The following is a 25,667-nucleotide window of genomic DNA, read 5'->3' on the forward strand; positions in this document are numbered from 1 at the left end:
AATGTAAGTTCTTTGATGGTGGTTAGGACCTCCTATTTATACAGAGTGTGATTGGCTACAGCTGTGAGCATAATCAGTGAAGTGGAGCATGGGAAATCTAGTCCAGGGTGTAGTGCAGCAGTCTGTGTAGTGTGAGAGTTAATATGATGCACAAGCAACTTCTGGTGGCGGGCAGACCAGAGACCATGGACAGGATTTGTGACAGTATCTAACAATTTATTATTTTGATGTAATGCATAGTAGTTAAAGACACTACATATAAATTAGGACCTGATTAACCAGCTATGTGTCTATTAAAAGTGACACGTCTATGAATCAACCAATAAACTTTAGTAGTGGAGATACACAGCCTAGTTTCAGATATACTATTTGTATAAAAATATGATTATAGCGTGCCATTTTATATTATCGTATTATCACAATTTAGTTCACAGTTTTTGTATAAACACAGTGTATGAAATGATCATGATAAATGTATAGTTGATTTGTTTCATACAGTCATTTTACGGATGAACTTTAATTTTAGTCCAGTTCGGCAGAAGAGATCAGAACCAGAGTCTTGCTTTGTATCTATGAAGAGTGACATGTCTGTGATACAACCATTCAGTTTTAAGAGTGGAGATACACAGCCTTGTCTCAGGTATAAAATTTGTATAAAAATATGATTATAGCACAATATTTTATATCATCATATTATGAGAGTTCAGTTCACACTTTTTGTATATAATTATAACAATTATAAGGGGCACTTTAAAGTGAATTTGATCATGATAAATGTATTGTATAGTTGATTTGTTTCATACAGTCATTTTACAGATGAACTTTAATCTCTCTCTGTTTTAGTCCAGTTCAGCAAAGGAGATCAGAAGCAGAGTCCAGCTGTGTGTCTATGAAGAGTGATTCGTCTGTGATACAACCATTAGATTTTAAGAGTGGAGACACACAGCCTTGTCTCAGGTATAACATTTCTGTAAGAGATATGATCTGAAAATATTATACAGAATATATAAGACATTGTGCTCATTAGCTAATGTAGTAATGTGGAATGTTTATTTTACAGTCATGACGTCTTCAACATATTTAGATCAAATCTGATGAAGAAGTTTGAGTGTCTGTATGAGGGAACATCAATGCAAGGAAAAACAACACTGCTGAATGAGATCTACACAGAGCTCTACATCACAGAGAGTGAGAGTGGAGAGATCAATAATGAGCATGAGGTGAGACAGATTGAGACACAATCCAGGAGAACAGCAACAGAGGACACACCGATTAAATGCAATGACATCTTTAGACCTTTACCTGGACAAGACAAAGCCATCAGAACTGTGCTGACAAAGGGAGTCGCTGGCATTGGAAAAACAGTCTCTGTGCAGAAGTTCATCCTGGACTGGGCTGAAGGGAAAGAGAATCAGGACGTCCAGCTCATATTTCCACTTCCTTTCAGAGAGATCAACTTGATGAAGAACAAAAAACTCAGTCTTTTAGATCTTCTTAATTTCTTTTTCTCCGAAACAAAAGAAATGACAATATCCTGTGTTGAATGTAAAGCATTGTTCATCTTTGATGGTCTGGATGAGTGTCGTCTGTCTCTGGATTTTCAGAGCAATGTGAGGTTGTGTGATGTTAGTGAATCAGCCTCAGTGGCTGTGCTGCTGATGAACCTCATTGTGGGGAATCTGCTTCCCTCTGCTCTCATCTGGATCACCTCCAGACCAGCAGCAGCTGATCTCATTCCCTCTGAGTGTGTCCATCGAGTGACAGAGGTGCGAGGCTTCAGTGAGCCACAGAAGTAGGAATACTTCAGGAAGAGAATCAGTGATAAGAGACTGGCTAAAAAAATCATAAGACACCTGAAGTCATCAAGGAGCCTGTACATCATGTGTCACATCCCAGTGTTTTGCTGGATCTCAGCCACTGTTCTAGAGAAGATGTTGAGTCAAGCAGAGAGTGGAGGGATTCCCAAGACTCTCACTCAAATGTACACACACTTCCTGATCCTTCAGACCAACATCAAACATGACAAGGACTATGAGAAGAAAGTGAAGGATGAAGACATGATTCTCAAACTGGGGAAACTGGCTTTTCAACAGCTTGTGAAAGGCAATCTGATCTTCTATGATGAAGACCTGAGAGAGTGTGGCATTGATGTGACAGAAGCATCAGTTTACTCAGGATTATGTACTCAGATCTTCAGAGAAGAGTTGGGCTTGTATCAGGGGAAAGTCTTCTGCTTTGTTCATTTGAGCCTCCAGGAACATCTAGCAGCTCTATATGTGCACCTCTCATTTACAATCAACAACAGAAATGTGTTTGACAAAACCAAACAAAGTTCTTTCTTAAACAGGATGAGGTCAATATCTAAGCTGCATCAGAGAGCTGTGAGTGAGGCTTTAGAGAGTAAGAATGGACATCTAGACCTTTTCTTGCGTTTCATTCTGGGTCTCTCAGTGGAGTCCAATCAGACTCTCTTACGAAAACTACTGACACAGACAGGAAGCTGCTCCTACAACAAGGAGAAAACAGTTCAATACATCAAAGAGAAGATCTGGGGTAATCACTCTCCAGAGAAATCCATCAATCTGTTTCACTGTCTGAATGAACTGGGTGATGATTCACTGCTGCAGGAGATCCAACGTTATCTGAAATCTGGAAAAATAAGAGAAACCAAACTCTCCTCTTCACAGTGGTCAGCTTTGGTTTATGTGTTGCTGACATCAGAACAGAAGATGGATGTTTTTGATCTAAAACAGTTTATTGGAGAACAAACAAAAGCTGATGAAGTTCTTCAGAATCTGTTACTTGTGGTTAAAGAATCCAGATCAGTTCGGTAAGTAACACTGAAACAATTGTTACACTTTAAAGGGCACTTATTATGCCCTTTTTACAAGATTTAGTATTGATCTTGGGTGTCCCCAGAATGTTTCTATGAAGTTTCAGCACAATATACCTCACAGATCAATTATTATAACATCTGGTCATTTTTGAGGTGTGTCTAAAGAAGCACTGTTTTGTTGTGTATCACTTTAAATGCAAATGAGCTACATATTATCGGTGGTAGAGAAAATGGAGGACAGTCCACAACTTGCTGAGGGCAGAAACTATAGCAATGCAGGACTGTGTAACAGTCCCTCCAGGATTTTTTTTAAACATTCTTCTAAAATCATATTTTTCTGACCTCAAGAAACACTGGGCTCTGTAATTTATATATTACGTAACATATATAACTTATATGAAAATAACATGATAACTGATAATAAATATATTTTCAACATTTCACTTCATAACACAAAATAAAATGTATAATTAATATAAACTCTTTAACCCTTTTACTGGTGAGTTCTAGCTGTCCCCGCAGAGTGAGTTTTTTTAGGTGACCATTATGCTGCATTCACGCCATATTGTAATTACCGTAATTTCAAGATGACAACATGTGACGTTCTGCTCTGAGCTGTTCACATCCTCAGACTCGGAAATATGCTTTTCTATTGCAATGCTATCAATGCCTAAACAGAGCCTACATTGGTCAGGTGGTACAGCAGTCATGTGGTACAAGGCGTAGTTCTCAGAAGACTCCCAGTTCACAAGTTGTAATTAAGAGTTCTATGAGGACGTAAACACTTTTTACAAGTTGGAATCTCGTAATTACGGCATGAACACCTATATTTTACAACGTTTCCCTTAATTGTTTCCATGACAACGCATCATGATTGTCACATGACACACCACAGCCACAATAGCGCTGTATGACAGATGTATCGCTTTTATTTAGTTTTTTCCTTTTTTATTCAAAATATTCACACACTTGCTTACCATGTCAACTATGTGATATTCCGATTCACAAATACATGTGAGTGAGTGTATTTTGTCATTTAAAAACCTTTATAAAGGATCTGGATCGTGATCTTTAATGTAAAATGGGTTCCGCCATGTTTGTTCACACTGCCGTTCAGGGTTGTGGCCAGAGAGGATACAGCTCAGACCGGAAACTAACAATGAAATTAATTGTTCTACCTAGTAGATTGTGTTTTATTAACATCTACACCTACCCCAACCCTAAGCTTAGTCCTTACTATAATACAGAACAGTATTATTGTTGTACAGCGTGACACAAATAACATTATATTGATGTGTGCATGCCTGTTAGCCAGAGCTGTCTCCCTTCTAGCCTTTACCGCCATTCAGAGTCTTGTCCTGCCAGATTTGCAGCATGTAAATTTATCAGTTTCTCCCGAAATACATGCAAGTATGTGGTTGGTGAACTGGAAGTGGAATAGAGTGAACTTTATTTACACTATGTGAATCTAGTACCTATCTTTATTTAAATGTCTAAAACAGAAAATAAATGTTATTTGGTTAAAAACACTGCAGATTTGTGATTTATATTAGGGGTGTTAGGTTTTTATGACTGTCCAAATTAGTCCAATTTAGCGGTAACCTTTAAATGAGCTATTGTTTTCTGTTGCGGACACCTAATTTCACAGAGGGAAAAGTCACAAAAAACAGCCGTGGTGGAATACTATCTCAGAATTAAGTAAGAAAGACGATATTCTTTAATAAATTCGTCACTTTATAATGGTCAGGAGATGGTGCTAAACGCATATTCTTGTTTATTATATGTGACCTACAAAACCAGTCATAAGGGTCAATTTTATGAAATTGAGATTTATATATCATCTAAAAGCTGAATAAATAAGCGTTCTATTGATTTGTGGTTTGTTAGGATTGGACAACATTTTGCCAAAATACAACTATTGGAAACCTGGAATCTGATGGTGCAAAAAAATCAAAATATTGAGAAAATCACTATTAACCCTCATTAACTCACTCATTAAAGTTGTCTTAGCATGTTCTTAGCAATGCATATTACTAATTAAAAGTGTAATTTTGATATATTTACGGTAGGAAATTTACCAAATATCTTCATGGAACATGATTTTTACTTAATATCCTAATGATTTTTGGCATAAAAAATGTGATAATTTTGACCCATACAGTGTATTGTTAACTATTGCTACAAATATACCTGTGCTACTTATGACTGATTTTGTGGTCCAGGGTCACATGTGAGTTTTTAATGATTTAAGGTTAGTTTAATGACGCATCTGTCAACCCAACCGTTTTTCCTGGGATTCTCCCGTATTTTATCATTTTATCCCGCTATCGACCGTTTAAATATTTTCCCATATTTTTAATCCTTCTATTTAAAAAAAAATCCATCTGGGCGTATTTTATGTTTCCTACATTTGCAACATATTCCAAGGTTGTCCAGTTGCCAGATCTTGTATGAAACACGTCAATTGAGATATAGCTTACACTTCAAAAGGCTATGGTCTAATTGATTAAATATCAGCGCTGCAAGTTTCAAAGTCAGGTGCTGCGCTGCTTTGTAGCCTATTATCGACTGCATTAAACATAGACTAACATTGTATAACAAAACATCAATTATACAAAGCTGTCACATAAGCATGTATAGTTACAAACTGAATTTACTATTCCACACCTGTTTCACACACTCCGTCTGCTGTTGAGTATTCACTCGATGCGTTCCGCTATATGAACATTGATTATGATTTTTTTAGTGTCTAGTTTGAAGGCATCGTGGGTAAAACAACTTCATTTTTAATGAGGCATATGCAAAATGCGTGATAAAATTGTGATAGCCTACTACATTTTAATGTAAGAAAAGTAGACTGTAGGCTGTTTACGTGTTTTCCCGCTTGCTTGAGCATCCTAATATATAAACTAAAAAATGAAATGGTGGTAAACAGCCGAGGATCATAGCGCACTACAAATGCATCTTGTGTACATAAAGCACTGAGCCCGTGCTGCTTTTGCACCACATAGGCTACGAACCGCACACGGACTGCACTGCGAACAGATCCTTTTGAATTTTGTTTACTATTTGCATATACAGCACTAAACTGCCACGCACTATTGTATATAAGGATTTAAGAATCAGTGTAGACATCCATGATTTCAGATTTGACACAGAGAGTCGATTTGAATGCTGCACTCGCATCTGACTATAGGGCTATTCAGAGGCGAGGAACTGACTCTTTTGGAGTCGTCTCCCCATTCCTGTGGCTCAGCACCAGCCAAAGCACAAAAGCGCAGTTTGAATCTGGCAGTTGTGTGATGTCACCGAACGTTCTAAATCCCACATGTGGGACCGTACCGCTCAACAGGTTAATATTAAATTTTAAAATGTCCACTATTTGTTTTGTTAATCTGTCTTTTGCAGTTTAAGCTGTTTATCAATTTTACAGCATGCCAACAACACATTAATTTAACAAATGCAAACAATGGATTAATTATAAAACAATTATTTAAAATGACATAAACAGTTAACTAATAGAATGCCAGCATTGTATCATCAATAAAAAATGCAACCAATGCATCAACTTATGCAAGTAATTCATCCACTCTAAAGAATGCCAACTATGCATCATCACCACAAATAATGAAGGATATGTGAAAACCAATATAAAACTGTGTATCATTCATTCAATCGTTTTTTTTTATAATGACAGAAGAAAAATGAGAAAACGGCTCCTTTTTTCTTTCTTTTTTTTTTCGAAACAAATGACAAACAATTTCACCTTGATTTTTTGAGAAATTAATAAATAGCTTGATTATCAATTTCTACATGTAGGTGAGAATAAAACACCCTTTCTGCTGATTGGTCAGCTGTACATCAAACCGTGCCATCAGCCGTTTCACAAAGCAGAGCAACAGTCCCCTGCTACAGTTGTACGGATTCTCAACCCGTTTATTGCAGCTACATTTCATCTTTTTCTCATTGTTATCTCATCAAACAGTAAAAGTAAAAAAATAATAATTAATAGGACAATTCATTTAAATAATTGGAATATACTATGGCATTTGGCGTAAAACGTGCCAAATCATGATGACCCCTGATAAAGGGAGCAAACCAAAGGTGAGAGAGAGGAATAAACTAAGGCATGAGTTGCATATATGACACATTAAAAAAAAAAAGGAAAGTTATGATTCTCTGCCATTAAATGGGCAAATACAAGCAGGTCATTTATTGTAAATTACCAGCAGGATAAGTCCACTTCCAGAACAAAAATTTAATGATAATTTACTTGCCCCCTTGTCATCCAAGATGTTCATGTTTTTCCTTCTTCAGTCATAAAGAAATTGTGTATTTTGAGGAAAATGTAACCCAGGTTACTAGCAGTTAGTGACTGAGAAGAAAAAAAAAAAAAAAATTAAATGGCAGATTGAAAGCATGAAAGAGGCTGATAAAATATATAATGATGTAATCAGTTTACTAATTATATTAAATTATATAGTTATAAGATATTGAAGCATATAAATATCTCCAATAACATGGTCTCACCTTGTGAAGTATCCAATGAGATCGCAATTTGATTTCACGTCACTAAATCTCTGCCATTGCGGCTTTATTCTAATTTTGCACGTCTGAGATCTTGTTTTTGCTCCATGAACCTCTGATGCGAGCGGACGTTTCTCCAATCCTGGGAGATACAGTGCTCCATAATTGGAGAGAAGTAATGGTTCAAAGAGAAGCAGATTGTGTCGGAGAGTGACAAATTGGAACACGTGTGCTCTGGGATTTTCCTTGTTCGGCTGATGTACATGTGAATGTGTTCCTTGGCCAGGGTGTTTTTTCTTCCTGTGATGTCTGTTTGAGTTTGTGGAGTTCAGCTGCGAATGTCGCCTGATCTGGATGTGGATTGATCAAAGTGTGAATCTGCTTCGCGAATTATCTCAACTCCTTCCTGCACTTTCTGTATTGCACCTTTGCCACCTGTGAGTGAATCCTTAGAACCTCCTGTTGAAAAACACTGGAACTGGACGTGCTTGTCGTTGAACGGTAGGACTAGAATTGCACAACAAACAAATTTTCTCTTTTTTTCCGTCCTAATCCTGGATCAAATGTTGAATTACATCACATTCAAGGATTTCTTTTTTTTTTTTTTTTTTTGGAAACTGGATTTGCGGACTGATTATTGTTTTCATTTGGGAAACTTTTGACTTTGATGTCTTCCATTTTGTAGTGTGTAGTGAATTTCACTTTCGCCAACCTAGGGAGGCGAAATAGGGTAGTGATGGGTATTCATGTCCAGTGTTGGGAAGTAACTAGTTACATGTAACGGAATTACATAATTTAATTACAAAATAAATGTAATTGTAATTAGTTACAGTTACTGAGAAAAAATATGCAATTAAATTAGTTACTTTTGAAAAATGCCAGTGATTACAAAGGGGATTACATCTGAATTTTTTCACACACCCACCCCCACTTACAGATTTAATTGACTTTTTTTTAAATTGCATTGACTGCTCTAAAATGAGACACCAATGTTTCAGGAGTTCAGGACACATGCTTATTCGATAACTGTTCTATTTCCTATTTGGGTTTATGCATAAACTTTATTTTTTAAGATTGTTTTTCCCAGGCATTGTTAGATGCTTGTGTTTTCTGTCATAACTATGCAAACATTTCATTTCAAACCCAGTATCATAGCTATTAAACTATTTCTTGTTATGACGTTATTTATGTTATGATCTTGTTATGACATATAGCGCAACTGCACTCACGGTGACCCGAGTTCGCTTCCCGTCTCGAGGTCCTTTGCCGATCCCGCTCCCCTCTCTCCTCCCAGCTCTTACCTGTCATCTCTCTACTGTCCTATCACAATAAAAGGAATAAAAAGCCCAAAAATATAAGTAAAAAAAAAAAAAGTCTGAATTTTTGGTGGCTGTGCTTTAAATTAAATTATTACACAGCTCAGACTCTTTCGGGGCAACTTAAGTCAGTGCTATATGCTTGATAATTTTTCTTGGCGGAAGCATTGTGTTTGCTTAGCTAATAAAATATTAAAGGACAGTTTCTTAATTCTGTCATCCTGGTATCGTGGACTTGCTCTGTTGTTTCATACAAACGCAGCTGCTGCTTTTTTTTTTTTTTCTTTGTACACTGTAATGGATTATAAGATAACTAACAAACTAGTACTACTACTTAATTATTTATGTGGTGTAAGAAAACTGGTATGACTGCACTGTATCCCTAAAATGTCTAGTTTGAACTTGCCGTTTGCTAGCAACTGATTTCTTCATGGAAGCTTTGCATTCAAATATTTCAACTCAGATCAGTGTTTCGTGTGTATTAATTTTGACACGAAACATCTAAATAATCTATCAAGCAGCTGTGTAATAAGTGAGATAATGTACATTCAGCCAATTGTTATCGCAAAATAAAGATGTATATTATCCCTTACTTATTATAATCTTAAAATGATTAACATTTGAAAATATTAGAAATTTAGAAAAGTAATCAAAAAGTAATTAAAAGTAATAAGTTACATTAATAAAGTAATTGAAAAGTTACACTACTTATTACATTTTAAATCAAGTAACTTGTAATCTGTAACCTATTACATTTCCAAAGTAATCTTCCCAACACTGCTCATGTCACAGCTGACGTTATGATTTTTGGATCACGTGTCAGTTAATGTGTGATTATGAGTACATCACATAAGAAAGATTGGTGGGATCTCTAACTTGTAGAACCTCTTACTGTATTATCAACACAAGGAAGACAATAGTTGTAAGTTGTAATAAAATAGATTTTATTAACAAAAGATAGACAAGAGTAATCAACAACTATTAAATGAATACCATGAATGAGAAAGGAATAAAGTGCATAAGATGTATAAAATCCAAGTGATTATGTTGGGTGTTTCTATGTCAGAGCTACATTTTCTAGAAAGATAAACTGTTGCTACTCTGAAACAAATAAGGTAATGAACATTATTATGCATCAAACAAATATGCGTAAGATTTATCAACTGCAATCAGCTATATAATATCAAATGTAAATTAGAAAATCGTATACTGATAATATACAACAATGCCAAGGTCTCTGGAAGAGGTTTGGAAGTGATATTTACATTCGCTGTGGTTGAGTGAGCAGTCCGGTGGTGGCGACTTCTTCCACTGGTTGTGCTGGTGGCAGTACAGTGGGGAAAAGGAGCAGGAATCCGTTTCGACAGCCTTGAACATGAAGCGTTGTAGGATGCTGATCTCCTGGAGCACCAAAGGGTCCTAAGATCTGGAACACACAGATGTGAAGATCCTTAGCTTTGAACACGCAAGCAACAGTACCTGAAGTGAAGGTTTGCTCACCGGAGCTTAACCTTGTTGCAAATGTCTGTGTGTCTCCTGCCTCTCTGGGCTAGAGACTCAGAACTTGGTCAATCTGCTTTGTCTCCCTAGGATGGAGAATCAGGATCTGTTGCTGCCTCAAAAGCTGGAGACTCTGACTTGGTATCTGTTGCTGTCTCACCCTTGCGGGTCACAGACTCAGAAATGGTGTAGCTGTTATTGTCCATCCCCTCGCATGACTCGGACTCAGAACTGAGGTTGATCTGCTATCGTCTCACCGGATGGGAGACTCAGAACTTTGTTGCTCTGTTTGTGTCTTTCCTCTATGGGACTCAGACTCAGAACAGAGGTGATCTGTTTCTGTCTCTTCTCTTACTGGACTGAGACTCAGAACAGGGAGTGTCTTTTGGAAGGGGAGACACATGGTGGCTCACCCTTCTTTCCTCCTGTGGAATTTATTTGCATTGTTCAAACACGAAGTTAGAAAATGTCACTAAAGTTTTACTGGTGCATTTCTCACTTTCCAAACCCTAACTAGAATGCATTTGGAAATGTTACGAACACATTAAGTCCAAACATGATGGGAAAAGATTGAACTGTCATGCATGCATTTATTTGTCCATTAACAGCTGAGTTTGTGTAAGATGTTCCATTACACATCGCTGTCACTAGGTATACTTATTTCTCTGAATAAGTATAAGATGTGTGTTGTAGTGTGCATCAGTTTTAAGGTTTAAAAACATAGTTATGAATGGATTTGGATGGATCTTTGTGATCTCTCTTGTTTCACCCACTGCTGTTGCATCTGGAGGTCCTAACAAATTTTTATGGTCTGTCACAGGCCAAACCTTAGGAATCAGTCTCAAGGTGGGTGGAGGGCAGAAACTGCATTTTGACCAATAGGAAGTTCTGTCCTTCCTGGGCTTGCCCCCCTAAGAGGTGCCTGGCTGTTGTCCTGGCATCTTTATCTGCTGGCGTTGGACAGTTTGCTTATGTTAGTTCACCAAGATCCAATTAAAATGCAGCAAACCTCTGTCTGCTATTGTGGTCAGCGAGGGGCCCCCTTGCCAATTGATATCTATGGTGCCCCCAAGTTTGAACTTCCAAAAATGCAGTTTAAATTTACTTTTAGTTTAAATGCAGCTTCAGAGGGCTCTAAACAATCCCAGTTCTTGTGGGGTGTTCCTGGTCTGCAGTGGTCAGTATCTATCAAAAGTGGTCCGAGGAAGGAACAGTGGTGAACCAGGCTCATTGATGCACGTGGAGAGTGAAGGCTGGCCCCTGTGGTCCAAGCCAACAGACGAGCTACTGTAGCTCAAATTGCTCAAGAAGTTAATGCTGGTTCTGATGGAAAGGTGTCAGAATACACAGTGTATCACAGTTTGTTGCGTATGGGGCTGCATAGCCACAGACCAGTAAGGATGCCAATTCTGACCCCTGTCCAAAAGTGCTAACAGCTTTAATTTGAGGGTAAACTCGTGTGGCCTCTGTTGAACAGCTGCAAATAAACGAATCACCACATTTCAAAAAGAATCTAAAGAGTCTTCTTTGAGCCATTTGTGGATCGTAAATCTGATCAAGGACCTACATGACACCAACTGGCTCGTTATCACCTTTGGGGATAAAACAGTGCTAAAAACCTAACTCAATCGACAAGAGAAAAGAACTTCTTCATCTGGACTTATTTAAGCAACAGAGCATTCAGTGTTATTTTGTGATAAATTGATAATCAAATAAACAGGAAAGACGGATTTGCCATGACACTCCCCAGCCTGAAAACACAGAGGATCTATGCAGCGTGACATCCTGTGACCCTCTGGAACAGATACTCCCACTCCTCTATACATTCTGATCTCATTGTCTTTCTCCCCAACAAAGGAACACACAAACTTGCATAGATGATTTTCGAAGCAACAATATTCATGAGTAGTATGTTTTTATACCTCTTGTATGTTTGATGTGTGTTATGTAACCTGTGGAATTTAACCTATCCATTAATTCCCTTTTTAGTAGATAAATGTACTAAATGTACGACTTATATACAAGATACTTGAGTTTGATGTTGAATGAAAGCTCGTTGTATTCCCAGAACATTGACATGAAAGTATTTGAAGTTGGTATTATGTACCATACTTGCGTTTACAGTTTATTGAAATTTTAACAAAATCTCACAAAGATGTTCTTCCCGTGATGGACTTAGTATTATGTTAGTTTATCCATAAAGAAGAGCAATACGGGGCTTGGCTCCTCCCTGCAGCAAAACCTGTTTAGGACACAACTTCGTGGTATGGACCTAATCGGCTTACTTAAAGGGGTCATCGGATGCCCATTTTCCACAAGTTGATATGATTCTGTAGGGTCTTAATGAAAAGTCTATAATATACTTCATAGATAAATAAAAATTCTCAATTGTTGTGTAAAGCAACACCCTTTTTAAGCTCTGCAAAAATCATCTCATTCTGGTCAAGGCTGCTTTAAATACAAATGAGCTCTGCTCGCCCGCCCCTCTCTTCTCTCAGTGGAGAGAAAAGCCTGTTTACTTTAGTCACATTTAGCCTTGTTTAGCCGCTAAACGAGCAACACAACACCTCAATTGCTCAATCTGAGATATTCTTGTCTAACTTACATCCCTGCTCCGGCATCAAAACAAAGAGGGCGGACTGTTACAGCTGATCAGAGGTAAAACGCTCATGTCAATCAACTATCGTGGGAGCGGCCTCTGTCTGTGTGATGCCACAATAACAGGCATCTGAGAATGGCTTGATTTTATGATGAATTTAATAAATACTGAAAAATACATTTAAAATCTACAGAGAGGACATTTACTTGTTTTTATTCTACTTGTTTGTTTTGTTATTTAAACAGGTTACGTGGATGTAATCTCACTGCTCAATCTTGTGGGAGTTTATCATCAGTTTTGCAATCCTCAGACTCTGTCCTGAGAGAGCTGGACCTGAGTAACAATGACCTGAAAGATTCAGGAGTGAAGGTTCTTTCTGGGGGACTAAAAAGTCCAAACTGTCAGCTGGAGATTCTGAGGTAAATGGTTTTCAATCAAATAAAATGCTTCAGACACCAGTAGCACTAATGATGTTCCTCACAGTGTCAATCCCAGATGTATTGTCTTGTTTCAATCCACAGGGAACCACGATTACATATGAAACCTTCCTTTAGTAACTTCAAATTGAACACTTAAATCATGGGAAAACACCCTATTATGATTGTTTTGTTCTTTTTGGGTGATTTCAATCTGTCTGAGAATAACCTTAACTTGTAATCTTAACTTGTGCAGTGATTGGTGGGACCAATCCTCTATTGATAAGAAATATGAAGTCAGGGCTAGTCTTTATGGGCTGAATAAGGCAAACCAGTATCTTACCAGTTAAGTTTTGATGGATGACAATTGTGATGGAGGTAAACACAATTACAGTGACATACAGGAATCATACATTATTAGACACGCGTGAGTCTGTTATTATTAGTATGCAAATAAACAGACCGGGTATATGTGCTCTTTGATGGCTTTATGCGCACATTTCAGTATGATCACATATCTGACAAGTGTTTTATAATGGACACTCGCTGAAGAAGCGTGTTTTATAGGAGTTTGCAATGGTTTTATAGTGTTTATATACTCTGTGTGTTACTGTTTGGTATTGCAGCTTGACTTGGTAGTTATTTATATATGAATGGAAAATGTTCTAAACAAATGTAACATTTATTTTTTTCTCACAGTTTTTGCTGTTGCACAATATACATCAACTGTGATTTTTTTTTTCTTAAAAAAAGCTTGCAGAAATATATAGTATTGTTGGAATCATCCTCAATCTTGAACTTGGTAAAACAATTATCTTTAAAATGTCATGTCTTTATACTTTTCCTTTTGTTATACTGGGATAAATCATACGTAAATCATAATCATTAATGAAGGCTAAAAAATTATTTAAGTGCATTTTTCTTATTTTTGAAAATTTTCTGCCAATGGGGTAAGAATTAAAAATATTTAAATTAAAATTATTCTTGTTTCGATTTGCATTAAAATTATTTTTCTTGTACCTTATGGCAGACAATTTTACATGTTTTACATAAAATGCACCTAAATGCACTTGTTTCCCTAACAAGACTTAAACATCTTATGTCATATTTAAAACAAAAATACTCACTAAGAAAAGCATTTTTACAATGCGTATGCCTTAAAAAGGGGGAGGAGCCCGAAATAACCTCTGTTTTTACTGAAAACCTACTTCCGAGAAGGTTAGTTTCAGAGAGTAAGTTATCAAGGAGTACACTGTGTGCAGAATTATTAGGCATGTTGATATTCTGGTCATATTTTTTTTCCAAACACATTTTACCAATTCCAAACCACATCAGTCTTAATAACTACTATTAATTTTGTATTTAATCATTTGTAAGTGATATATAATTGTCCGTGAAGGCTGGAAGTGAAAAACTCCTTATATTCAGGTGTGCAGAATTATTAGGCATGTTTTCGTTTACAGCTAAAATGAGCCAAAAAAGATATTTAACCCAGACTGAAAAGTCCAAATTATTAAATGCCCATGAGAAGAATGCAATACTAATGCATTACAAGAATTTGCAAAGTTAAGGCTTGACCATTGGACAGAGAAATGCTTGTTGAGTCTGCATGGTCAGAAAAAACAGGTGGAGAAGAAAAGATGCATGTTAACTGCAAAAGAATTAGGAATTAAGGTGAAGAATTAGGTGTGACACCATCAGGAACCGTTTCCAGTTCTCCAGCGCCACCATTTTCCAGAACTGCAACCGACCTGGAGTCTTCAGAAGTGCAATGTGTCAGGTTCTCAAAGACTTTGCTTGGGAAAAAATCCTAAAAAATGCCCCTGACTTAATAAGAATAACATGCTGACGTCTTGTGAAATACATGAAGACAGTTTTTTTATGCTTTAGAGACAGATAAGTTGAGAGTGACTCTTGAAGGACAAGCATCACATCCTCTTGTACCTCTGATTCAAGAATTTATCTTCTAAAATCTGGCAGTAAGTTTTGGGAGTTCATTTTAGTCCATCTCTGCAAGTCAGACTTTTCAGGATAAGAGACTAAACATGAACTCCCAAAACTTACTGCCAGATTTTAGAAGATAAATTCTTGAATCAGAGGTACAAGAGGATGTGATGCTTGTCCTTCAAGAGTCACTCTCAACTTATCTGTCTCTAAAGCATATAAAAAAACTGTCTTCATGTATTTCACAAGACGTCAGCTTGTTATTCTTATTAAGTCAGGGGCATTTTTTAGGATTTTTTCCCAAGCAAAGTCTTTGAGAACCTGACACATTGCACTTCTGAAGACTCCAGGTCGGTTGCAGTTCTGGAAAATGGTGGCGCTGGAGAACTGGAAACGGTTCCTGATGGTGTCACACCTAATTCTTCACCTTAATTCCTAATTCTTTTGCAGTTAACATGCATCTTTTCTTCTCCACCTGTTTTTTCTGACCATGCAGACTCAACAAGCATTTCTCTGTCCAATGGTCAAGCCTTAACTTTGCAAATTCTTGTAATGCATTAGTATTGCATTCTTCTCATGGGCATTTAATAATTTGGACTTTTCAGTCTGGGTTAAATATCTTTTTTGGCTCATTTTAGCTGTAAACGAAAACATGCCTAATAATTCTGCACACCTGAATATAAGGAGTTTTTCACTTCCAGCCTTCACGGACAATTATATATCACTTACAAATGATTAAATACAAAATTAATAGTAGTTATTAAGACTGATGTGGTTTGGAATTGGTAAAATGTGTTTGGAAAAAAAAATATGACCAGAATATCAACATGCCTAATAATTCTGCACACAGTGTATAAGTTAACTCTCCTTCAGACACAGGCTTAACTTACCCTGCTTTCTCAGGTTTGACAAACTCTTCCATTTTGAAATGGAAAACCCAGAGTTTTCCTCATTTTAGGTTTAACATACTCAGAGCTTTCACTTAACCTCCTTTCTGAAACGGACCCCAGGTCATGCTGCATGTTTGTCAGCTGTTTTGTTGTGTTTATATTTTTCTTTGTCATTGGACCCTTTTGGACATTTTCTTTGTTCATTTAAATGAATACAAACTTCATGCAATTGGATCCACTCTTTCATCACTGCACTGATGTAACAGGTGCTTTATGAAGAACTGAATTACTGAAAAATACATTTAAAATCTGATGTTTTCAATATTTTGTTTTGCCTTCTAATAGGTTATGTGGATGTAATCTCACTGCTCAGTCTTGTGGAAGTTTAGCATCAGTTTTACAATCATCAAACTCTGTCCTGAGAAAGTTGGATCTGAGTAACAATGACCTGAAGGATTCAGAAATGAAGCTTCTTTCTGATGGACTGAAGAGTCCAAACTGTAAGCTGGATATTCTGAGGTAAATGGCTTTCAATCAAATAAATTATCAAAATATTTACTGTTTATCTAACTGTAAAGCCTATGTTAATTTACGGTGAACGTGACTTCACCAAGTACAACATGTTCCTGGATGAACATCCTTGTTGATCCTGGATCAACATTCCAATCAACCAATCAGAACTGAGGGATAACTTTTCAGGAAATATTCATTTAAGGCTTATGATCAGGGTGAGGTGCTTCTATACCTTTGTTAATCAGCTATCATTTCCCTTTGATTTTAAAAATAAATTATGGGTAGGGTTAGGTTTAGCGGTAGAGATTGGGTTAAGTCTATATTTTTGGACAGTAATATTGATCCAGGATTAATGAAAGATCTTAGTCTTGCTTGGCAAAATCACGGTGGCCTTAATTTACATGCAAGTAGCTCATGATCCAGTGTTTTCAGTTTGAATTTAAAAATGCAGCATGCATAAAACATCAGTTTTATTTCACATACATCCTTTTAATCCTTTGGCCATCCTAATCACCTAATCACTAGATGATGGTGATTATTATTATCATTATTATTATTATTATTATTCATTATTATTACCTCATCACTCTGAAGAGAACAAAGCAAGAAAAGAGGTAATGATGTAATAAATCTTTATGTGTAAATCTTTGATTGAATCTGAATTATAAATCATTGTGAATTAATGAATGATTCTGATCCACATTAAACCTTTCATACAACCATGATCTGTAAGTTGAGACAGTTTTACCCAGTTTATTATTCTAAATTGTATCATAAATTAAGGAAACTGATTGGTACATAAAATATTGTTTAAATTGTCCAGGTTTGGTGTTGTCAGGATGGTGCTGTGTTTCTGTTCTGGGACTCTTATTTTGATGTTTTTCTCATCCTTTTATATCTGAGTTCTAGTTTCCTGTGTTTATTTCCTGTGTCCTTTATCTTGTTGGTTGCTATGTATGTTTTCTTTCGATTTAATAATTACTGATTAGTTTGTCTGCTATGTCTAGTCTAGTTCTTCATTATCTTGTTTATTAATACTCCTTGGTTTCTTAAGGTAATGGTGCATGTTTGTCAGCTCTTTTGTTGTGTTTATATTTTTCTTCGTCATTGGACCCTTTTGGACGTTTTCTTTGTCATTTAAATGAACACAAACTTAATGCAGTTGGATCCACTCTTCCTGTCATGGATTGCTTTAACACAGGGGTGTCAAGCTCAGTTCCTGGAGGGCTGCAGCCCTACAGAGTTTCGCTCCAACACACATACTATGCAGTTTTCAATTAAGCCTGAAGGACTTGATTAGTTGAATCAGGTGTATTTAATTAGGGTTGCATCTAAACCCTGCAGGGCTGTGGCCCTCCAGGACTGGAGTTTGACACCCCTGCTGTAACAGGTGTTTTATGAAGAAATGAATTACTGAGACTTACATTTAAAATCTAAAGGAAGGCCATTTATTGTTTTCAATATAGTTGTTTGTTTTGTTCTTTAAACAGGTTACGTAGATGTAATCTCACTGCTCAGTCTTGTGGGAGTTTATCATCAGTTTTACAATCCTCAAACTCTTTCCTGAGAGAGCTGGACCTGAGTAACAATGATCTGAAGGATTCAGGAGTGAAGCATCTTGATGGACTGAAGAGTCCAAACTGTCAGTTGAAGATTCTGAGGTAAATGGTTATTAATCAAATAAATGAACAAAATATTTAGTGTTTATTCAACTGTAAAGCCTATATTAATTTACATGCAAACAGCTCATGATACTGTGTTTTCAGTGTCTCTCTGAATTTGAAAATCCAACATGCATCAAACATTTGTTTTATTTCAATCAAACATCATTTTATTTGATTTTCCATCCTAATCACCTTATCACTAGATGATGGTGATGATGATGATGATGATGATTATTATTATTATTATTATTATCATCATCACCATCTAACCATTCGGGAGAGAATAAAGCAAGAAACATGAAGTGTCATGTTTCATATTACAAAATGCATTATGGTCTTTTAGAATCCAAACTTTTTATAACATAAACTCTGCAATGGATTTTAATATCCAGGATATAGTGAAAGCACTATTTATTAGCACAGTAACAAGATCGCAGTTTAAGACATTAACTTGTAAGCACAAACACAAGATACTTCTCTTTTCATTATAAATAAGGCTTTATTGGATAAATCAAAGACATATAAACTAACCTAAAACATTCACACAGGTTGCAGAAAGAGAGAAAGTGAGGAAAGAATGATTTAAGAAGAGTAAAAATATGAAATCCCAATTTTATAGCAATATATGCAATTGCTTAGACCTGAACAATCATCAATCATCTAATTAACCCTCTCATTGAGTTTCTCAATGAAGCTATTAAACTTTATGTTAAATGCACCAGTTCAGCTTGAATCTGGATGAACGCAAAACTTAAATGCAAAAACAGCGACAAGCGAGCATGGCTAAGCGGTAATGCCAGAAACAATGGCTAAAAGCATGACTAAAAGCAATTGCTAAGAAATCTTAAGTAAAAGGTAAATTTTATGGTGTCCCGGGGTTTTAAACTCATCTGTTGGACACATCCCAAATGGTGTCTTGACCAATTAGATATGGTCTTAGCTCAGGATATTGCCATGTTTCTCCTCTCAACACATACATTAACATGTTATCTTATCAGTCACATGGTCTGAATTTTCCCACTCTTGCAGAGTATAATTTGAACGTGATTTCTATAACATGAATATAATATATTTTACATAGAATTGAATGATTTAGAATTGAAAGCATGAAAATTCAAACTCATCCATACCCAACATGAATACAAATCTATAAACTATTCAATAGTTATTCAAAATACATACACAATGAGTAATTAAGATATGTCAAATATGTGGGTATACATCCCCACCCAAGACAAGGACCAGACTGAGATTCCTTCTATTACCTATGCATATATATATATATATATATATATATATATATATGCATATATATATATATTCCTTCTATTACCTATATATATATATATGCATAGGTATAAGTATAGGGTATAGAAGGAATCTCAGTCTGGTCCTTATCTTGGGTGGGGGACACCACCCAACAAAGTCTCTACTAATGATTTTCATCATATGATGGTCATGATTTGCTGTGTCTTTGACCATTATTCTTGGGTTTCTTGCCCCAAAATTGACCTTTCTCCTTTCTGAGTTGGAATTATCAACAAGTGTTAGTTTGCTATAATGAGTACTGGTAATTTGGATTTGCTAATGTAAATCTTTGATTGAATCTGAATTATGAATCACTGTGAATCAATGAAGGATTCTGATCCACATTAAACCTTTTGTACAACTGTGATCTGTATGTTGAGACAATATGTGCTCTGAGCAGTGTTAATTTAAAACCAGTTAAAACCCACAGTTTATCCCATTTTTTATTCTAAATTGTATTATAAGTTAAGCAAACTGATTGGTATATTGGGTAAATTGTCAGTGTTTGGTGTTGTCAGGATGATGCTCTGTTTCTGTTCTGGGATTCTTATTTTGATGTGCTTTTCATTCTGTTGTATCTGAGTTCTAGTTTCTTGTGTTTTTCTCCTGTGTCCTTTATCTTGTTGGCTCCTAAGTATGTTTTCATTTGTTTTCATAATTACTGATTAGTTGGTCTCCTATGTCTAAATCTAGTTCTTCAATATCTTGTTTATTTATACTCCTTGTTTTCTTCAGGTCAGGGTGCATGTTTGTTGGCTTTTTTGTTGTGTTTATATTTTTCTTCATCATTGGACCCTTTTGGACATTTCCTTTGTTCATTTAAGATAATACAAACTTGCTGCAATTGGATCCACTCTTCCTTCACTGCATTGCTGTAACAGGTGTTTTATCAACTTAATTACTGAAACATACGTATAAAATCTAAAGGAAGGTACTTTACTTGTTTTGTTCTTTAAACAGGTTATGTGGATGTAATCTCACTGCTCAGTCTTGTGGGAGTTTATCATCAGTTTTACAATCCTCAAACTCTGTCCTGAGAGAGCTGGACCTGAGTAACAATGACCTGAAGGATTTAGGAGTGAAGCTTCTTGGACTGAAAAGTCCAAACTGTCAGCTGGAGATTCTGAGGTAAATGGTTTTCAATCAAATAAATTAACAAAATATTTAGTGTTTATCCAACTTTAAAGCCTATGTTAATTTATATGCAAACAGCTCATGATCCAGTGTTTTCAGTGTATCTCTGAATTTGGAATTGCAACATGCATCAATTATAGTTTTATTTGATTGGCCATCCTAATCACCTAATCACTGGATTGTTATTATCATTATTATTATTATAATCTCATAATTCTGGAGAGAACAGAGCAAGAAAAGAGTGAATGCAATTTCATGCGCACATTCAGGGTTTATGTTACACATGTAGCACAAAGCAGCTCCTTGCAGTTGGAACCTCTTGTTTGTTCTTTATATATATGTAGCCTACATTGTAATATGTGGTTTCATTTAGAGTACCTGTAATTTGGATTTGGTAATGTAAATCTTTAAATCTGAATAATGAACCACAGTGAATTAATGAATGATTTTGATCCACAATAAACCTTTTATACAACGGTGATCTGTAGATTGAAACAATATGTGCTCTGAGCAGTGGTCATTTCAAACCAGGGCTTTTGCTTTGTTGTACTCACATTTTACCCAGATTATTATTTGGAATTGTATCATACATTAAGGAAACTGATTGGTATAAAATATTGGGTAAATTGTACAAGTTTGGTGTTGTCACAGTGACCCTCTGTTTCTGTTCTGGGACTCTTATTTTGATATTCTTTTCATCCTGTTGTAACAAATTAGCTCAAAAGGGAAATGTATATAAATAAACAGAATTAATTTGATTAATTACAGTTATTTACATCAGCAGCCAGTAGTAATTGTAGCATAATTAAATTAAAAACAAATCTGCTCGTCCAGCGAACATTCAGTATAATTTCATATCAGCTCTAAGAAATTATAATTTTCTTGGCCACAGACAATATCTTTCCTAGAGTACTAAAGCATTAGAGCATGTAGTTTGATCAGAATTGTAAAAGAGACATTAAAAACTACTAAAGATACTTGGAACACTAATATGTTGCATAGGTATCAACATGTAATATCCACTCATTTAGATCATCAGAAGACACATTCAAAGAAACCAAACATAGTATAGGTGAGATGAACGAGTGGTTCTATCATAAGCTTTCATAAAACAGTATAAAATACAAAAGACAATATACAGTATAAAGAACAGTAATAATACACACAATGACCTTTGTGTTCATTCAAAGAAAGGTTTGTCATTAATTAACGAAATAAATCATTTCTTATGGTAGTACGTGTCTGTTTTAGAGAGAATTAGGTAGGGGGAGATTCTCTCTACATACTTTAGGTCATAAAGTTTATCTGGTCTGGCCAAGGTGTCCTGGTTGCCATAGTACATGCTGACACCCAGTATAGTTGTTGGGTGAGGGGTCTGCCATTATTTGCTAATATAATGAATAATTGATTTGGTAAATCTAATGAACAGTTGTGTGTCTGATTGGTCCAAATGCTACACTGTTGTATCTGAGTTCTAGTTTCTTATGTTTATTTCCTGTGTCCTTTATCTTGTTGGTTCCTAAATATGTTTTCATAATTATTGATTAGTTGGTCTCCTATGTCTAGTCTAGTTCTTCATTATCTTCTTTATTTATACTCATTGATTTCTTCAGGTCATGGTGCATGTTTGTTGGCTGTTTTGTTTTGGGGGCAGTCATGGCCTAATGGTTAGAGAGTTGGACATGTAATCCAAAAGTCGTGTGTTTGAGTCTCAGGTGAGACCCTTGAGCAAGACACCGAATCCCCAACTGCTCCCCGGGCACTACAGCAGTGTTTACGGTGTGTTTGTTCACTGCTCACTGGTGAGATGCACAAATTCTGAGTATGGGTCACCATACTTGGCCACAGTCACCTACTTCCTTTCCTTTATATTTTTATCTGTGTTTGGACCCTTTTGGACATTTTCTTTGTGAATTTAAATTAACCTCCTGGGGTCGACGGTGGCGCCGGCGGCCCAAATTGCATATTTTCATGACTCGAGCAAAAAGAACCTAAAATGCTCACTCATTTTTGATCGTACATATAAGAGTAATACATCATTTAAATCTGTAGAGGATTTACTTTTATTTGAGTACACTCACAATGGGCCACTGATGGGCCATTAGGGAGGGCTCTTTGTCTCTCAGGTGTGAATTGCTAAATATTCATGGGTCATTGCCACTCCTTCGCATATTCCCTTTCGATCACAAAACATGTCTTAGAAAATTTACATCAATATATTGTTTTCTCTAAACGAGTGAACGAGATGATTTTCACATCATTTTGTTGAAAAAACTCTAGACTACCACATCCAGTTCTCAAAAGTCTTGTGGACTAATGTTCTGAATGTGTTTCATGTCCTTGTTTCAGTGACTTAAAAATTTTTGTTTTTCTCTAACCACGCATAAACGTTGTTTTCTCAAAAACACAAACATGTACATTAATGTTTCTTACATATTATTGTAGCCTAGTTTGTGCTGATTACAGTGTAACCAGACTTTAGCCATGAATATGTTCCCTTTCGAGGAACTCGAACTGCGTCCTCTAGGGGGCGCTAGGGGGGGAACGCCGTCAGCGTGACCCGTGTCTGAAGCCTACATACAAAACAGCAACACAGTTGGCCGGCGACAGCCTATGACGTCACTGCCGGCGCGACTCGTCGCTGCCGGCGCGTCACTACCGGTGCGACCACAGTATAAAAAGGACACCGGTAGAGCAGGACGGCCTCTTCTTCGTCTTCATTGACTCTTTGTCTGGAGTGTGCAGCAAAACGGTAAGACCTTTTTCTTGGAGAAAATATGGCTAGCACTAGTAAGGCGTTTAGAAAGTGCGTGGAACCGTGTCTTCGTTATTTAACACCCGATGACACGCACGATCTTTGCGTCTTTTGTTTGGGCGAGGAGCATGCACGCGACGTCCTCGAGGGGGCAGTCTGCGTGCACTGTGAGCTTTTTCCCATGAGAAAGCTCCGTTCTCGTCTGTCTCTCTTCTCGAGGGAAGAGGGACAGCCACCTGTTCCCCGCGGCTCAGGACCCTCCGCTGCCGAGGCACGGAGAAAAATGAGCTTGTGGGGATCCCAGGTGGACCTCGCTGACGAGCTAAAAAGGGACTTTCCCTTTCACGCGCGTCAGTCGCGGGCGAGGACGAGCTGCTGGCTGACGATGATGTTGTTTCTCTCACATCATCCGATCCAGCAGCTAGTGCTCTGTTGGGTCCTTCCCAAGAAGAGCAGGACATGTTGGAAGGTGAAGAAGCTGAGGCTGAACCATTTCTAATCTCCTGCCCTGCATACGAGGAGCTGCTGGAGGTTATGGATCGTGCCACGGTAAGGCTTGACTTGCCGTGGAAGCGAGCCAGAGAGGTGGCGCCTCGGGGTCGTCTCGATGAGTGCTATCTTTCTGATCATAACCTCCCAGCCCAGGTGAGCCTTCCATTCCTTCCCGATCTGCATACTGAGATCGAGAAGGTATGGAAGAGGCCGTTTTCCTCACGCATCCATAATTTTCCGCACTCTAATTATGCGAATATTGAGGGGATGCGTGAGCACGGCTGGGGATGCCGCCTGTAGAAGAGACGCTGGCCAGCTATCTCTCTGTAGGTAAGGCATCCTCCCTAAAGACTCCCTCCCTGCCATCCATTCCCCTTCAAGTAACATCTCGTTTGAATGGCAGGGCGTATGCAGCAGCAGGTCAGGCTGTGGGTGCGTTGCACACTATGGCGGTGCTTCAAGCCTACCAGGCTGACTTGCTGAAAGATCTGGATAAGGGTCAGGGTCTTTCCCCAGACGAGGTTGCTGAGCTGCGCCGCACCACAGATCTCGCTCTCCGTGCCACCAAGCAGGCCGCCACTGCCATGGGCAGGTCTATGGGGGCCATGGTGGTAACGGAGAGACATCTGTGGGTGAACTTGGCTGACCTCGGGAAGAAAGAGAGGGGCTTTCTTCTCGACGCACCAGTCTCGCCTTCCGAACTTTTGGTACCTCCGTTGAGACGGTGGTTGAGAAGTTCAGGGAGGCGAGAGCGCGCTCAGCGGCCTTCAAAACCTTCATTCCTCGAAGGTCCAGATCTGAGCCCGAACAGTATGGGGGTCCTGGCCCGTCTCGTTCCGAGGGACGAAGACAGGCCCAGAAGACTAGTGTGGCCACTCGCGCCCCCCCACCTGCGGGTGGTTCCGGGACGAGGCGTGGGTCTAGAGGAGGTAGACAGGACCTGAGGGAAGTGATCCAGACGAGACAGCGTGCTCGCCGGGGTCAGAGTAGAAGATAGCTTCTGCTTATCTTCCTTTGGGGGCTCCTGTCTCCCTCCTCTTAATTCCCCCTAATATTAGTCTCTCCACCTGACTGAGGTTTCGTGGTACTTTTTCCTGCGCACCCCCGCCGGACCTATGATGTTTTAGGTTGACTTTTTTGTGTTAAAAAGCAACCTTTACTGATGGTCTGGCTCGGCCTTTCTGCCTTTTCTTACAGTTTGATGCGACGGGAACCATGGATGGGTGAGTTCGATCCAAGCAAGGTAGACAGCCCATTTTTTATGATGTGCTGTATGGTCTACTCCCCTATAACCAGTCTCTTTTAATCTCCCCTGTCAGGTCAAAATAATGGTCTGGACGGTTTCTCAGAAGGATCTTCTGAGGCTTCTGGAGTTATGCGCAGGAACCATGGTGGGGTGAGTACGACTCATGTTTAATGTGTCTACCATGCTGTATACAATTGGGTCCTGTTTTTGTGCCTTCCTTGGTAGGTCCTCTTCGAGCACCCCCCTCTGATCTTCAATCATGGTTATGGGCTGCTTGCCTGGGTCTGCCTCCCATTTTCGAATAGGAAGCTTTCAGGTTCCCTTTACAGCACTGAGAAAAACTAGGACTTCAGTCCTGCATCTGGGTAAGCTCTTCAGAATCTCTTTTCACAGGGAGCTCCTGGACATTTTGGATAGACACATTGACCACCGGACTGAGACCCTCGGTCTTTGTCCCGCCCTGAGGGGCTTTGGTTGCGGGGTTTCCGCCCTTCACACAGACCTCCTACCTATGCCATCTAGTGATT

General features: G+C 37.9%; 1 pseudogene; it reads left to right on the top strand.

The window, feature by feature from the left end:
* Nucleotides 1–1,061: 1,061 nt before the first annotated feature.
* The window catches only part of LOC127161405 (NACHT, LRR and PYD domains-containing protein 12-like), a 38,139-nt pseudogene continuing 13,533 nt past the window's right edge, over nt 1,062–25,667 (top strand).

The sequence above is a fragment of the Labeo rohita genome, unplaced genomic scaffold (assembly GCF_022985175.1).
Source record: "Labeo rohita strain BAU-BD-2019 unplaced genomic scaffold, IGBB_LRoh.1.0 scaffold_64, whole genome shotgun sequence".
NCBI lineage: Eukaryota > Metazoa > Chordata > Actinopteri > Cypriniformes > Cyprinidae > Labeo > Labeo rohita.